General features: G+C 36.0%; 1 protein-coding gene across 12 annotated transcripts in view; it reads left to right on the top strand.

Annotated features, from left to right (window-relative positions):
• Positions 1-15879, top strand: part of Picalm (phosphatidylinositol binding clathrin assembly protein) — a 77577-nt gene that overhangs the window by 10265 nt on the left and 51433 nt on the right. The gene's annotated exons all lie outside the window — the stretch shown is intronic.

The following is a 15879-nucleotide window of genomic DNA, read 5'->3' as shown; positions in this document are numbered from 1 at the left end:
GGAATGATGGAAATAGGAAAATAAACATTTAGACTTAGTTCATGTAAAACTAGGGCAGTTTGACACAAAAGTATTTATTCCAGAGCCTTCCTTTTGCTGGTGTATTTGATTTTAAACAGTTTGTCAGTAAAGTCTTTCCTTCAGCTTTTCTGCTTTCTAGGATTATGGGGTTATCTAGTTAAAAATGAATTCTAGACAGTCATTGGTTTTAAATTTTTGATTATTTCCAATAGTTTGTATCTTGTGGTAGGATATAAGACTTTATTTACTAAATGCTTGTGTGCTGTGATATAAAGTACTGGTAAAAACATTTAAAAAGTGTAAAAGAAATAGTAAGAAATGAAGGCTAGACCCTTAATACACTGCTTTGAGTGAAGTGGGAGTGTCTTCCAACTACTTGGCTCCGCTGTATCCTTTCTCTTCTGATTTCCATGCTGTTTTAGAAAGCAGACTTGGGGGGTTATCTTTGAATGAGGCTGTTTTTCTTGAAGAAGGGTCAGATGACAAAATGATACTTATTTAGTGGTATTTTAATGAAAGTTTCCAGAAAAACTGGTATTGAATGAAAAAAGTTTTTTGTGCAACATTTCACTGTATCCTAGTCTGACCTGGAACCCAGCAGTCTTTCTCACCTCTTGGGATTATAGGTGTGAACTACTGTGCCTACCTTTGGGTTAATATTGGGCAGAACTTTTGCCAGTCTTGAAGAGGTAGATTGGGTACTGAAGGAAAATGCTCAAGGTTTAAAAAGAGTATGACAATGTGACTTTGTCCTTACCTTAAAAGGACCGTGAGTGCTAAACAGCCAAGTATCTGAAGTACATTGAGGTACATGTGTATAGTTTGTGTTTGAAATTTCAAAGTAAGAGGGTGGAATTAAGTTTAAAGGAGGTTGGTGAAGCTTACACAGAGGAGGGGACCAGAATTTAAAGAGTGTATAGTGATTTTGCAGATTGATAAGAAGTTCTTTTTAAATTAGCATATGCAGTGACATGAAGGTAAGAAAGAGCTTTATAGTGCTGGGAGAGCTTTGTACTTGATACAAAGTCTTGGGTTTGGAGAAGTTGCTAGATGAGGCTGTATAGGAGGTCTTAAAGGTCTTGTTACTTTGGTAGGCTTTGTCTTCAACCTTTACTTCACCGAACTTCATCTTAGAGCTCCTCTCCCTTTACTGTTACTAGATGCCAGTGCCATGAAGCCGGGGATGCTTTTTCTTTTACTTGATAGTTTATAGGCTGCTGAAGACAGGACAGGAAAGACAGAACAAAGGATCCTGTAGATGTCCTATATACTTCAGAACCTGAAAGTGGACATTAAATGTTGTTATGCATTATTGTTTGAGTTTTAACTCAAATGAAACCAGATATACTGTAATCTCATGTTCTTTGTGGGTTTGTCTGGAAATCTAGCTTTTGCAGGGGAAGGGGCTCTACATTTATGAATGGACATAAACTCATTAGATGATAGTAAATTCTAATGATTTTAGGAGATTCTCTTTGATTTGATTTAAATATTTAGATATATTTGTAAACAGTCATTCTTAATGTTTTAAGAGCTGAAATCTACCAAATGAGACTTATAGTCTGGTAGGAATTAATAAACTACCAAACGAGACTTATAGTCTGGTAGGAATTATATTGACTGTCTACTGTTTATAAGCCCAGGTTACTGTGTGGAGATTATTGGCAAATCTAGAAGTGAAATTGCTTACTGGGTCCTTAATCTAGTAAAGAAAATGACATATACATATAATAGTATTACCAGGCAATCTTGGATAGATACTAATTCAGTGATACTTAGAATCAGATGGGGAGGTACTGCCTTTAATAGATGGGGCATCTGGGCCTTTAGTGATGAGTAATAAGGAACAATAGGAATTCCATGCAGAGGAAAAGAATGTACAAACCTGTAGGTAGGAAGACTGCAGCAGTGTTTATGTTAACAAGTGCTCTATTGGGAAGTGGGGTTCTTTTGGGCTATAAGGGTCAAAATGTAGTTGAAATAATTGACTTAAGGCCAGACTGTAGAAGGAGTTGAGTTTTAACAACACACTTTTAGTCAGAGCTCAGTAGTTTTGGTCAAATTGTACTATTGTTGGAGCCACTGTGTATTCTCTTTTGTCAGCATGAAAATGGGACAAGAAGACTTTGCTTTCTTTGAAAGCTAAATTTTATCTTCTATATTTGCTTACTAAAAGCATAAGTTACTAGATTGTGTCCTCAAGCCTTTATTTATTTGTTTCTTTGAGACAGAGCTATGTAGCTGTAGTTGGCCTGCTAATTTTTATATTTAGCCCAGGCTGGCCTCAGACTCTTGAATTATAAGTGGCCCCACTAAGCTAGGGTATTTTGTTTTGAGATGGAGTTTCAGTGTTTGCCCAAGCTGGTCTCAAATTTGGGATTTCTCCTTCCTCAGCCTTCCAAGTGGTAGGATAACTATCACAACTCTGGGATAGACTTTAAATTTTCTAGTTCCAGTATCTATATTTCTTTAGTATCATTTTATCATATTATTATACTGTATACTATCATTTCAATTTTATGTTACTTTATTATTTTAGATTACTATTAATAATACAGTGATAAGTACTCAGGTTTGGGGGTATTTGTCTTTCAGGTGAATGGGATCACTGAAGAAGAACAACAAAAGGCTTAATATATACCTAATTTTGACCTAACTGTAGATCCCTCCCTCCCTTCCTTCCGTTTTTTGACCAGATCTTAGTGTGTAGCCCACATAAGACAGCACTGTTTCCTGAGTGCTGGGTTTAAAGGCATGTACCACTATGTCTGGCAAAGTAAAAGTTTGTTAAAAGTTTAAGAAACTTCAGTATTACACAGAGTTGGATAACGTTAGTTTAGTTAGGATACATTATACACAGATGTGAAGAACAATTAAGATTTGTGTTGATATTTCTTTGTGTTTAGCATTGAAATATGTAGTAACATACTTATAAAACCTATAAAAATTCTATTTAATAATCTTGTTCTAGTTTATAAAGGTGGTACGTGCCTTTAATCCCAGCACCCAGGAGGTAGAGGCAGTCAGATTTTTAGTAGTTCAAGGCCAGCCTGGTCTAGAGTTCCAGGGCAGTGACAGCTATATAGTGAGACCCTGTCTCAACTTCTCACCCTTAAAAAAAAAAAAGAAAGAATACATCGACATTTATCCATTTAATTACTTAACTTGCAGTGCTGGGATTTTAACCCAGAGCCTCAATGCATACTAGGAAAGTAATATTCCTGCTTCCATGATACATATATTCCTAGACTTAATTTTTTTCTTTTTGGTCAGTGTACATTTACTTTCAGATGATAATAAAGAACCTTGACTGGAAATCTGGAGAAACCCCTTACTTAGATCACAGAAAACTTTTAGAGACTAGGGAATAGGAGACTCCTTGACAAATACGATTTCTATAAATATGTAAAGTTCTATTTGGAAATAGCAACTTCAAGAAGGGATCTCACTTTGTGTGGAGTATTGGTGCTGGCCTTCTTTCTGCATGACCTTAGAAGATCCATTACTCAGCTTGCTTATTTTCTAAATTGCCTTTTTCTCTGCTCTTCTGTGATGCTCTGTTTGTGCTCCTTTAGCTTTTTTGTTCTTGTCTTTGGCAACTACTGTCATAGCCTTTGAAAACTACAGTCAGAGGCCATTTATCTACTTAGCTCTTGCTTTATTTCCCATCAGTGTTCAGTCCCATGCACTGATATATTATTACTTAAAAAACAGAGCTTGTAATCCATGCTACTGTTGGCATTCTTTTATCTGATTTTTGTTTTAGGAAAAAGTAGCTAACAAAATGTGAAATTTCTTGTTACTTTTATTGGAAATATGCAACTAATATAAAAATATATGATAAAAGGCTTCCTAGTAGCCTCTTCAGATATATGTCATGTTTGTTTTTTAAGTTTTTACTTCAGGTTGTCAGAGGATCTCTTTATTTGTACATTAGGTTGGAAGCCTTTGTTCAGTGAAGGGCAGGGCTTCCCAATCCTAGTTGTCTAGCTGGGACATATTTGACCAGCCATGAGTAGCAACTGCAATAAGATTGCTCCCCATACCTCTACTGGAGGTATTTAATTTTTATTTTTGTACTCAGCACTTATTCCTGAAAATAGGGACTGTTTTACTTCTTTCTCTCTTGAACTGAGAATATTAATGCCTGTTGTAGAAATGTATTTTTGGTAAATATTTAATGTGTTTTATGTTGTGTTTTGTTTTTGACAAAGGTCCTCATGTGGCTGAGGCTAACATTGAACCCCTGATCTTCCATGCTTTTGCCTTTTGAGTGTTGGGATTACAGGAGTGCTCTACCACAACTGCATTTAATATACCTTTGATGATAACAATGGGTTTAGTGTACTGGGCTAGCGAACCATTCAGTGAACAGTTTTTAAGTGTTAACTTGTTCTTGAATAAAATTAATGTTTTAATGTTGAAAACATTTAATGTGATATTGATCTTAAGTTGGTTCACTTGTCAATTCAGAGAGTTCATACCAGAATTAGGTTTTTTTTTTTTTAATTAGGAAAAGGTAAAGGGTGTTAGTATCAATGCTTGTAACTATTTTCATAGACTAAATGATGTACAATGAGTAATTTTCCTGTATTTTTGGCTTTATCATAATAGAACAGTTGAAAGTGTTATGAAGAATGTCATTACCAATTACTCTGTACTGTCTCTAAGAAAGTAACATGTTAGAGTAGTTAAATGATGAATTATAAATTCTTACCATAAGCCTTATTTTATTCTTTATCTAATACTATAGGAATATAAGATTTGTTACTATTAAGAATTTTTAGTTGCTTGTTGGGAGGACTGCTGCCCCCCCCCCCCATGTGTGTGTTTGTGGTGTGTTACATAAGAAAATGAATACATTTTCTTAGGCTAGAATTCTATAGTAGATCAAGGCTACATTTAAAAAGTATGTAATTGCGTGCATAGGTTTGGACTGAAATCTCTGTGTATCTATGATAACTGCTAGTAGAAGAGAGAAGGAGTTTATATTTACTTACAGTGAATGTTTTACTAGTTCTTGTGAGACTGTCGTGCTGCCTATTGTTTGTTTGTTTGCTTTTTTTTTTTTGGAGACAGGGTTTCTCTGTGTAGCCCTGGCTATCCTGGAACTCACTCTGTAGACCAAGCTGGCCTCGAACTCAGAAATCCACCTGCTTCTGCTTCCCAAGTGCTGGGATCAAAGGCATGCACCACCACTGCCCGGCTTACTGCCTATTGTTAAGAAGTAAATTGTACAGCTAGTTTTTAGTTGGTTTGGTATTTCCCCTCTCCTTTGGTTTTTGTTTGTTTGTTTTTATTCCCCTAGTGACTGACAAATAGACAACTTATTGTGTAGTTTATATAATCTTTAATCATGTTCAGTCTGTAGTTATGCTTAGAAAATTTGCCTTTTAACATTTGCTTGCTTCAGATTACATCTTTGGAAAGGAAGGGGAAGAGTTTGGTAGCATTTCTGTGAGGTTAGTAGAATACGAAACTGATTTCAAATTGTAGTTGCTAATGTTATTTCAGTTGAGCTGCCTAGGGGAATTTGGGCTTTGATTTATAAGGCCAATGAGTACACTGGAGGTTACTTTTTTTTTTTTTTTATTTTCTCCTGAGATGGAGTCTCATGTAGTTCTGGTTTACTCATTTGGGGTTTGAGACACAGTCTTACAATATAGTCTAGGCTGGTTTGGAACTCACTGTGTAACACAGGTGACCTTCAACTCTTTGGCAATGTTCCCTACTCAGCCACCTAAGCCCTAGGATTGCAGGTTTGTGCTCCATGCTTGGCCAAAACAAATACAAAGAAGAAACTAAATGGCTCAGATAGCTGAAGACATAATGACCAAGAGTGAATTTAGAATTTGATTCTAGGTCCTTTACTCACTCATTTGTTATGTTACAGCCCTGTTACATAGTAGTATAGTCAGTTCCCATAGAGATGAACGACACGTGCGTGAAAGAGCTAGGAAACCCTACAGCAGAACTTTAAGGATAGAGAAATCCTGTCCTCATTACTATTGAAGCACAGATGGAGTAGCACTTAGGACAGACTATTAACGGAGTACTGCTCACTAGTGAGACTCCTGCTCACTAGTGAGACTCCAAAGACTGCTAACAGGGACAGATGAACTTTAAAGGACAGTGTCAGAGGAAGACCTAAAAATAGACACCTTCTCACTTGCCAATTATAGTCATTCTAAAAGGTGGTGTCCAGCAGCAGCCTTGAGAGGATAATCTGGTTCATGTTACTCCAGTGTTTGTCGAGTTTAAGGAAGGCTCAACTAGAAAAGTAGTATTTCCTGTAGTAGAATATTAGTTGAGCATAAGATTTATTTGAGGATTCTTTGATAAAATTACACTGGAAGTTAAATATTGACATTGTAGAATGACAGTAGAAAAGTGGTTAAGTTTTTTTTTTTTAAGGTGGCTAGCTCTCTGTACTACTTAAGGTTTACATTATTTCCACATGATAAGTCAACAAAAACCATAAGAGCCTTTCAGAAGCTTATCCAGACTTTTCAGATGTCATCCATAGATTAAATTTAGTTTTTGAAACTATCATATGACATCTATTTGGTTACAGATACTTAAATGAAAGAAGCAGCTGTTTTTAGTCTTGAGGTCTTTATTATTAGCATTACTGCAGTTGTTACTGTGGTATACTTCAAGCCAAATAAAAGTCCAGTGAGGCATTAAATATGATACATTCTTAAGCTATCTCCCTTCCTTCCCTCCCTCCTTCCTTCTCCTCCCTCCCTCTCTTCCCCTCCTCTCCCTCTCCTTTCCCTCATTCCCTCCTCTTTTCCCTTCCCTTCCTCATCCTCTCCTCTCCATTCTTCCTTCCCCTCCTTCTTTTCTTAACAGGGTCTCATTCTGTAGCCCTGGCTAGCATATGCTCACTCTGTAGACCAGAGTGGCTATTCAGCTGTCACAGAGTGCTGCCTCCCAAGTGTTGGAATTAAAGGTGTGTCCCTGTTCCCTGCACTTAAGTTTTCAGAATTTTTTCAGTGGCAGAAGCATGCTTATGAAGATGCCTTGTATTGAGCGATACTTGAAGCCTTGTAGCCTTGTAATTACCCATAATTACCAGTTAGTGGGTAAAATGCTACCGTCTTTTCAAATTTTAATAGAAAAAGTCATCTAATACTGCTTTATAAAACATATCAAGTCCTCCAGTTTCTTATTCTAGTATATTGGGTTGATGGGTTGATGGTTTTTACACAGTGAATCAAATAAATAACATTATTTTCAGTAATCAAATTGTTTGTATATATTATGAAATAGTGTGGTGTCCTCCTTCGTACACAAACTATTTTTGGAGGGTAATGTTTGAAGATCTCATGTAGCCCAGGCTAGCTTTGAACTTGTTTTGTAATTAAAGCTGGCTTCCAACATTTTGATCCTTCTGCTTCCACTTTCAGAGTGCTGGGATTATAGATGTGCACCATTGTCTAGTTTATGTGGTGCTAGAGTTTGAAGCCAGGCCTTGTGCACTCGACTGAGCTTATCCTCAGTCCAACAAATATTTTTTGATGCTCAAAACTTGCATATTTAAGCAGCTATTTTTCCTCCTTTTTAGTTCATGTTACTTGAGTATAATTTTTGTGGAATTTCTAAGTTTAAAACATTTATCAGCTTAATTTGGGCAGCTTTTAAGACAAAGTACATGACATTTTATAATGCCTTTTTAGAAAGAAAGTTAAGGCCAGCCTGGTCTACATAGTGAGTTCCAGGATAGCCAGGCCTTCATAGAAAAACCCCATCTCAACCACCCCACACCCCCACCTCCTTCCCTAGAAGAAAAGAAAGGAAAGGAATTTTTTTTTTATGTTGTGTAGGTGGATATGGGTCTTAGAATCAGAAGAATTAATATGGTTATAATATGTGTGAGGATGAATATTTTACACTAATTTAATTTCCTCTTGTAGAAACTAAAAGACTCAAGTGTTAACTCATTAGGAAAAATACTTAAACTTTATTTTATAGTGATTTATTAGCAGTGTGTTAAAATTGCTCATGCTTCTTCTTGTGGAGTTAGTTCAAAACTTAAAACCATGTAGATAGGCTACTTTCTGCTTCAGATTTCTAGCTACACCTGTCATTTAGCACCTTGAAAGATCTTTTAAAGGTAGTTTTACTTTCTTAGTGATCTTGGTGCCTGTTTGCCACAGTATAGTAATACTTTAGTGGGTAGTGTTGATTTTGACTAACTTAAGGTTCACTAAATGTGTGGCAAATAATTGAGATTCCGCTGTTTGTATTTACAGTTTGAAAAATGTAGAGGCATTGTAAAATCATGTAGAGAAGATACATTTCTGAGTCATTTCACTTTGGCAAAGATGAGATGCTTCCATATTTGCTGCTCTATGAAGTTGACTTTCATAGGCAGGGCCCACTAGTACTTGCTGAGATAGCTTTATCTACTTTTTATCTAGGATTCTTTTCATTACTGTCATGTGAAAATAGAAACCTCCTCCAGACAAACCCCATCTCTCTGCTATGTAACTAGCAAATACTGCCAGCTGCCTGTATTTGTTTTCTCTCCACTAATCCATAAACTTGTGATTATCTTCCCCCATCCATGTATAAACTATACTGGGGTAGAGGTTAGTCCCTAAGAAATTGTTTGGTTAGTTATTCCATATTGTGAATATGTGTAGGATAAATGGGATTTCTGCTTCTTCTGAGGTTTGCAAAGTTTCTGGAAAGTAAACCATAAAGATTTTCCTTTTCCTAGTTGAACTAAGGGGGGTGAGGGCCGACAGCATGGACTAGTGTTTGTTTTTTCAGTGAGGGAGATAGGCAGAGAAGCAAACTAATCCAGTAGTCTTTCTGAATAGGCAGAATAAATCATTAGATATGGGAAATCCTGTGAATCCCTGCTTACCTTGGCTTGGTGGTTAAAAAATAACAGTGATCTGGGCACAGAAAAGAGCCTTTACTGGTTCTGTTCTTTCTTCCTGGAACTCAGAAGTGGGGAAATGGGTTTTGGCTTCACCTCTGAATCCATATATGTTTATATTATCCTATTAGCACATCTACCAGATACAGTGTTCACATTGTACAAGATAGGAGATAGATTCCAGAGATGTATTTAACAGAGAGGAATGCCTCTGACATATTAAAATAAAACAGTCTGTATATAGTTCCTTGTAGGTTTTGTTGTATATTTCAGGCTTGTTTGGAACCTGCAATAATTCTACCTCTGCCCACCAAGTGCTTGTATTATAAGCTTGTAGCATGTTTGGTTTATGGTCTTCTTCTTCTTCTTCTTCTTTTTTTTTAAGGTATAAAATTTTTGGACAAGTATTTCCAACTCCCAAAGACCTAACATTGATTTTTCTGAGAAGAAATGTTTATCATTTGCCTAGGACTTTGTTGAAGTAAGATTAGATGGTTTTCCAAGAGCATGTGACACATAAGGTGAAATCTGCTAGTGGTTAGGGATGAGAGGACATGGTGTCTGGAAGAGAAGAAGCACGTAAGTGCTTTAGGAAGGCTAGTGAAAACCCACAATACAGCACTCCAAGACAGAAAACTGCAAATGCTCTGGGTGGGTTGGTGGGTACATCAACTCCTTAGCTACTTGTGACCTTTCACTAGGTTAAGTGATAACTAGGGTGACATAATTTTTATCCAAATTGGTTCACTTGTAAGCGAGAAGGTAGCATGGGGACAGGTAGAAACCAGGACACTTGGTTATTCACACTTTAGAACATGGTTTTCTCTAAATTGACCCAATTTCAACGAACATCTTGAGGTGCTTTTTAGATTTTTACAGTAATCTGCTCTGCAGAGATTCTCAAACTTAGCTTCCTTTTATTGTTCTTGGTGGGATTTGGAGAATTCTTTTAATTTATTTTTTCTATATGCCACCCCCTGGACTACTGGCTTACAGCTTTAGTGGAGGTAAGGATAGTACTCATAATGTATGTTTTAATGATATTTTTATTACATATGTTTTGAGAATTTTATACAATGTATTTCGATCATATTGCCGTTCCCTACTTCCCCTCTAACTCCTCCCAGATTCATCCCTACCTTTCTACACACCCCAAACTTCATGTCTTCTCTTTTCTCTTAAATAATCAAGTGAGTCCAGTTTGTGCTGCCCATAAACTTCTAGCCATCTCCTGGAGACTGGTCTTCATATCAAGGGCCAATAATACATTGTTAATAGATGTCAGATTGCCCAGGAAGTTGGTGTTTGTAAATTCTTGTTTCTGTATGGGACTGCATTTGAGACTCCTGAGAATTAGTATTTCTGTCATCAGGTAGAATAATTTGGTGAGATTTTAGAATATAATAAGCTTTGTAATTTGGCATATAAAATTTGAATTTTATACTGCTTGATACTTAAAATGTTTTCTTTCCTGTAGGAGAGATTGTAATTCTGAACCTTCAAATCTTCAAAGAAGAAAGGAAAGCACCTTTTGCTTTATCGTGGATTTATTATTATCCTCTGATCTTATGTTAATACTTTCATTTTGGTTTCCTATTCCATTTAAATAAATATTTTTAAATTCTTACATTAGGTGATGGGTTTTTATTCTATTAACATTTTGATCTTGCATTTTCTGATAAATTGAAAACTGGCATAGAAATCTTTCGAGTCAGTACTTGCCAAAAATAAGGTTTCTTTGTATATCTTATTTGTAATTTGTGTCAGGGGTTTGTAGGTTTGGAAATCATTACTCTAAAGGACATGTAAAATAGAGCCCTAACCTCAAAGTTAGGGGAAACTTAACCATGAGCCTGAACTCTTCCTGTAGTGTCTGTTGTTTCTCTGGTCCGTCTGCCACCCAGTGGTAGGACTGCAGAGTCCAACAGAACAGAGGAGAAGCTCTGAGTGCTCACACAGTAATCAGAGGCAATTTGATAGTGTAAGGATAGGGGCTCTGACTTGAGTCTATAGTCACTGGATACTTAATATTTTGAAAGTATATATTTTTCTATATAGCGTCTTTATAATAAACTTTTGCTTTTGTTGTAAGATTTTTTTAAATTTATGATAGATTAGCAGGTGAAAAGACTAACAAAATAATAATGGATAATTTTAAGAGACGGTAAGTGAAGCTGATTTGAAGAAATTGTTTATTTCAATTTTAAAAGGAAAGACAATTACAGAATGGCTTTCCATTAACTTAAATAATTTATCTTGCACTTTTACACTGAAGTATGTACAGTTCTATCGAGTTGGCTGCGCCCAGCTGTGATTGGCCAGTTCTTAGTGTGTAATATCTCAGGGTGGCTTTGTGCATCTTTCTCCTTATAAACATATCTTTTAAGTATTCCTGTTTGAGTTTGGCTTTTTTTCTGCTCTAAATGAAAGGGAGATCAGTTCTTTCTCAGCTAGATAGACATCTTTTTTTTGGAAGCACTTCTTGTATCCTAGTGTTGAGATACAGGCTTTGTAATTAAGATGTTTGATACTGTGTCACTGTAGTGACTCTAGGAATGTGGAGTACTGTAAACATGACAAAATGATTTTGAAGTGGTAACACAATTCTTTCAAATGATCACTGCCCCAGACCTTAGACTACTTAGAATATTGCTACTTTCTGCACACATCTTCATTTATTTGAGTTTCTGGAGATTGAATCCAGGGCTTCATATGTACAAGGCAAGCAAGCACTGTCACTACACTGCAACCCTCATGAATTAATTTTTCTTCAGGACATACTCTGTGATGCTGGTAACACACACAATGAGGAAGACAGTGCTGTTCTGATAAGCTCAGTTTTAGAAGAGAAACTCATACATACTCCACGAATTTTAATGAAATGTGTTAAGTGCTACAGTTGTGATGCAGGGAGAACATGTCCCCACCCTCATAACCTCTTGTTCCTGGGTTCTGTCTGAGCCCCATTCATATAGATAGATGCCAGTGACCACAATGCAAGACTTAATTTTTTTTAAAAAAAAACTAATTTAGAGAGAAATTATATATTCCTCACTTTGTAGACATAGCTGTTTCCTATTAAGCATGTGCACACACACACACACACACACACACACACACACACACACACACACGATAAATGTAATCGAAAATTCCTGGGGCACAAACCATCAATTCTAACATTGAGATTTTTTTTTCCTTTTAATCCTCATTATGGCCTCAGTCTCTTCAAGGTAACTAATTTTATTGCCTTTAAAAAAAGTTTCTATGATCCTTACTACTTGTTTTGTAGTGTATTTCCAGAAATATTTACTGCTCCTCTATTCAGTTTTTAAAATTATTTTTCGTAAATAGCTTTCTTTAAGTTGCCCTTATTATATTCTAAAAGCTGAAATTTGTATTGATGGAGGTCTTTCTAGTAAATGCCTTCTTTTAAAAAAGAACTTTGCTTAAAATAACAAAGTGAAGCAGATACGAGAATTCACAGAGATTTCATAGCAGTTTTTCTATTAAAACATTTTTTTGTTTTTTGGTTTTTTTTGGGAAAAAGTTATTTCTATATAGTAGCAACAATTAGTTAAAGGGGTTGAGAAACTTTATTAATTTGCAGGATAAATATAGTGTCTTGTTATGCAATTGTAGAATTACTTCTTAATGTTTCTTTTCCTGTTAATTTTGAGAACACAGTGACAGAAATAGCATACCAACTTTATGCTAACAGATTGGTGTTCTGTCTATAAGTAGGATTGGGTTTTCTTTCTAAGACACAGCTACCTTAGTTTAACTGTGGTATTTAGAGACTCCTTAGGGCTTCCATTCAGAAAACTGAATTAAGTTCAAAATACTGACCTAGTCATTGAATAGTATACTTCAGATTATGAGCTGTTAATTTGTTTGATACTGGGTCTTAATGCAGCTCTGGTTTGTCCTGTAACTTGCTCTAGACCAGACTGGCCCCACATGCATCTGCCTCTGCCTTTTCTAGCATCCAGAGATTAAAGGCATGCATCACTACACTTAACTAAATTCTAAGCTCTTAAACAATGGAAGTAACAATGCTACCTTTGTCTAATGAGCTGTTTCCTGTTAAGCTTGTTCCTTTGGCCATTGGATTTAAGTTTCAAAGAGTCTTGTCTGAGTAGTACAGCATTGCTATGTATGTGTGACTGAGTGTGAGTGCTTGCCGTAGTCCCAGAATCACACAGGTACTGGGGTAGCTCTTTTGTACATTAACCTTGACATCCTGTGCCAAAACTGTAGAGGTCAGTACTTTTGTGTCTCTGTATTTGGGCAAATACAGCATATGTCAGCAAATACACAACTAAAGTATACACTCTACTTTAAGTATGCATATGGTATGCATGTCAGTCTGTTCTTTTGCTTAACAGTACGTAACTATTTCTCCTAGTCACTTTTATTTTGTCATGTTTTTAATAAAGTCTCTCATTATAAAGTTATTACCTTTTAATTAACTAATTCTGAGTTAATTAGTTAATTAATTAATTAGGCATGTCCACTTATTGTGTGAATTAGTATCTTTACCTCCCTAGTTTTTTTTTTTAACTCAAGTCATCTGGTTATTTTGTCTTTTTTTTTAATACCTTAAATACTCCTTTTTCCATTTCAAGTTAGCTCAGTCACTACCCTGTACTGGACATTGTATATTCTATCTTTTAAAAAAGCCATTACCCTGTTACTACCCTAAAGTCTGTTTGGTAGATTGTTAAATTTCTTTCCTAAGGTAAAAATATGACTCTGTAAATAATGTTTTTGCTTTTAAGACAGGGTCTCACATGTAGTCGGGGCTCTCCTTGATCTTACTGTTAGCTTAGGCTAGCCTCAAGTAATAAATTTCTTGTTCTGGTTAACCAAGTAATTGAATTATAGGTGTGTATCATCATGCCAGACTTAACAAGAACTTATTTGAATTCTAATGGAAGTTTTATGAAATAACAGTATTGTGTTCTTGTATGGAATTCCAAGCTTTAAACATAATGTTTTAGCAATTACATGCTTTGTGATCCCTTACAAAGAGAGTAAGAAATAATGTTATTAGGAGATTTTCAAGCATTTGATACTTAAGACTAGGGTAGATGTCCCTTGGCATATGTGACTTGCTTTGGTTTAAGTCTAGTTGCAACTACCATATTAGGCACATCTATATTTTTGCTATATGATAAAGTGTTCTGTTACTTTACATCAGAATCTCAGAAACTAAGTTACTGTTGGATTGTTCCATTTATATGTACTCCCATTCATGAAAAGGTCCAAGAATTTGAGATATGAAGTGCTATTTAATTGACTACCTGATTTTCCTCTTAGCAACAAACAGAAACCTGAAGTAACAAAGAAGTTGTCTTTCAAACAACTCTTCTGAAAGAGATATTTGCCTAATGATTATTCTGTATCACTCTTAAAAAGTATGCTTTTAGTGAAGCTCACATGTGTTAGAAAAATCTTACTTGTTTGCCAGAAGTTGTTTTGATACTGTTACTTTGTCCTCATCAGATTGTATTTGGAATAAATCAAGCAGTAGGCATCTAGTGCAGTAGAACTTTAGATATAAAGTAGTATGAAGATTCAGAGATGGCAGATGGGACCCCTTCCCTTTTTAAAATTTCAGAAGCCTGTACATACCCACGTTGAATTTACTGTTTTGTCACAATTGACTAGAGTTGTGAAAGCGTTCGTTACTCTGCTGTTGTATGGACTTTTTGCTACATTGTTTGGTGCTGTATTCTTGAAGCAGTATTGGCTTGTGTAGCTACTTCTCTAAATTCAGTTGCTTAGCAAATGTTACCAGTTGGATCTACTAAAGCAAGTATTTTAAAGTTTATTGAAAGTATATAACTATTCTTAGTTATATTATGATTTCTTGTAAGGAGTCAAGGCCAAGTTAGGCTGTCTGAATTATTATTTAGTCATTTTCAACTAAACAGTAGAAGTGAATAAATTACTAATTTTGTTATACTTGTAATAACTGACATATTTGTACATCATATTTGATACATGTGTTAGAAGTAAAAGACATTATGTCTGGGTCTACCTCTCTATCTAGATTGGATCATAGTTTGGATTTCCTATATTGAATTTGCCACTAAAAATTTTAAAAGAGATTGTAAGTAAAACTCTGAAGTCTACTAATTTTATTTTTTCCAATTTGGGTAACCAAACAGTTGTCTGCTAGACTATTTGACTATTTTATAATAATACCTTTGAGTTTGAACTAAATCAGATTGGAATTTTGGCCAGGCATGGTGGCACATGCCTTAATCTAAGCACACATGCAGGTGAGTTCTTTGTGAGTTGAAGGCCAGCCTGGTCTGTCTCATAGTGAATTCCAGGACAGCCATAGCTACATAGAGACCCTGCCTCAAAAACAAAGAAAGGAAAGCAAGAAGCAAGGAAGGAAGGGGGGCTGGGAGGGAGGGAAGGAAAGGAAAGAAAGAAATCGATAAAGAGGCCCTTCCACAAAATAAATAAGTAAATAAAATTGGAATTTAGATATACCTTTAGCAGTATTAATAATGTTTAATTTGGTAACGTAAAATCTGATTTCAGTTTTGTTTGTCAGAATTAGCTAGTGGATAAGACTCACTATCTGAGTAGAATTGAGGGGGACAAAAGTGAGCCATAGTTTACAGAAACAAAGATTTCCCCTGTCACAGACATGTCCTTCCCTGTTAGTGCGGACACTTCTACAAGTGGCCTGCCTACTTTCTGCTCAGGCTTTTATATGTGTGATTTCTTTTGAGGAGGGGGAGGGGGGAGGAGGGGGAGAGGGAGAGGGAGGAGAAAAAAGGGGAGGGGGAGAGAGAGAGAGTGTGAGTGTGTGTGTGCGTGTGTGTGTGTGTGTGTGTGTGTGTGTGTGTCCTGGGTATTGCTCTTGGGTTATCAGTCTTGATAACTAACAAGTACGTGCTGAGCCGTCTTGCCAGCCCTCCTGGAAGAGTTTTAAAAGTTTG

This window comes from Grammomys surdaster, unplaced genomic scaffold, assembly GCF_004785775.1.
Source record: "Grammomys surdaster isolate TR1022 unplaced genomic scaffold, NIH_TR_1.0 203, whole genome shotgun sequence".
NCBI lineage: Eukaryota > Metazoa > Chordata > Mammalia > Rodentia > Muridae > Grammomys > Grammomys surdaster.
This window is presented reverse-complemented; position numbering and strand designations above follow the sequence as displayed.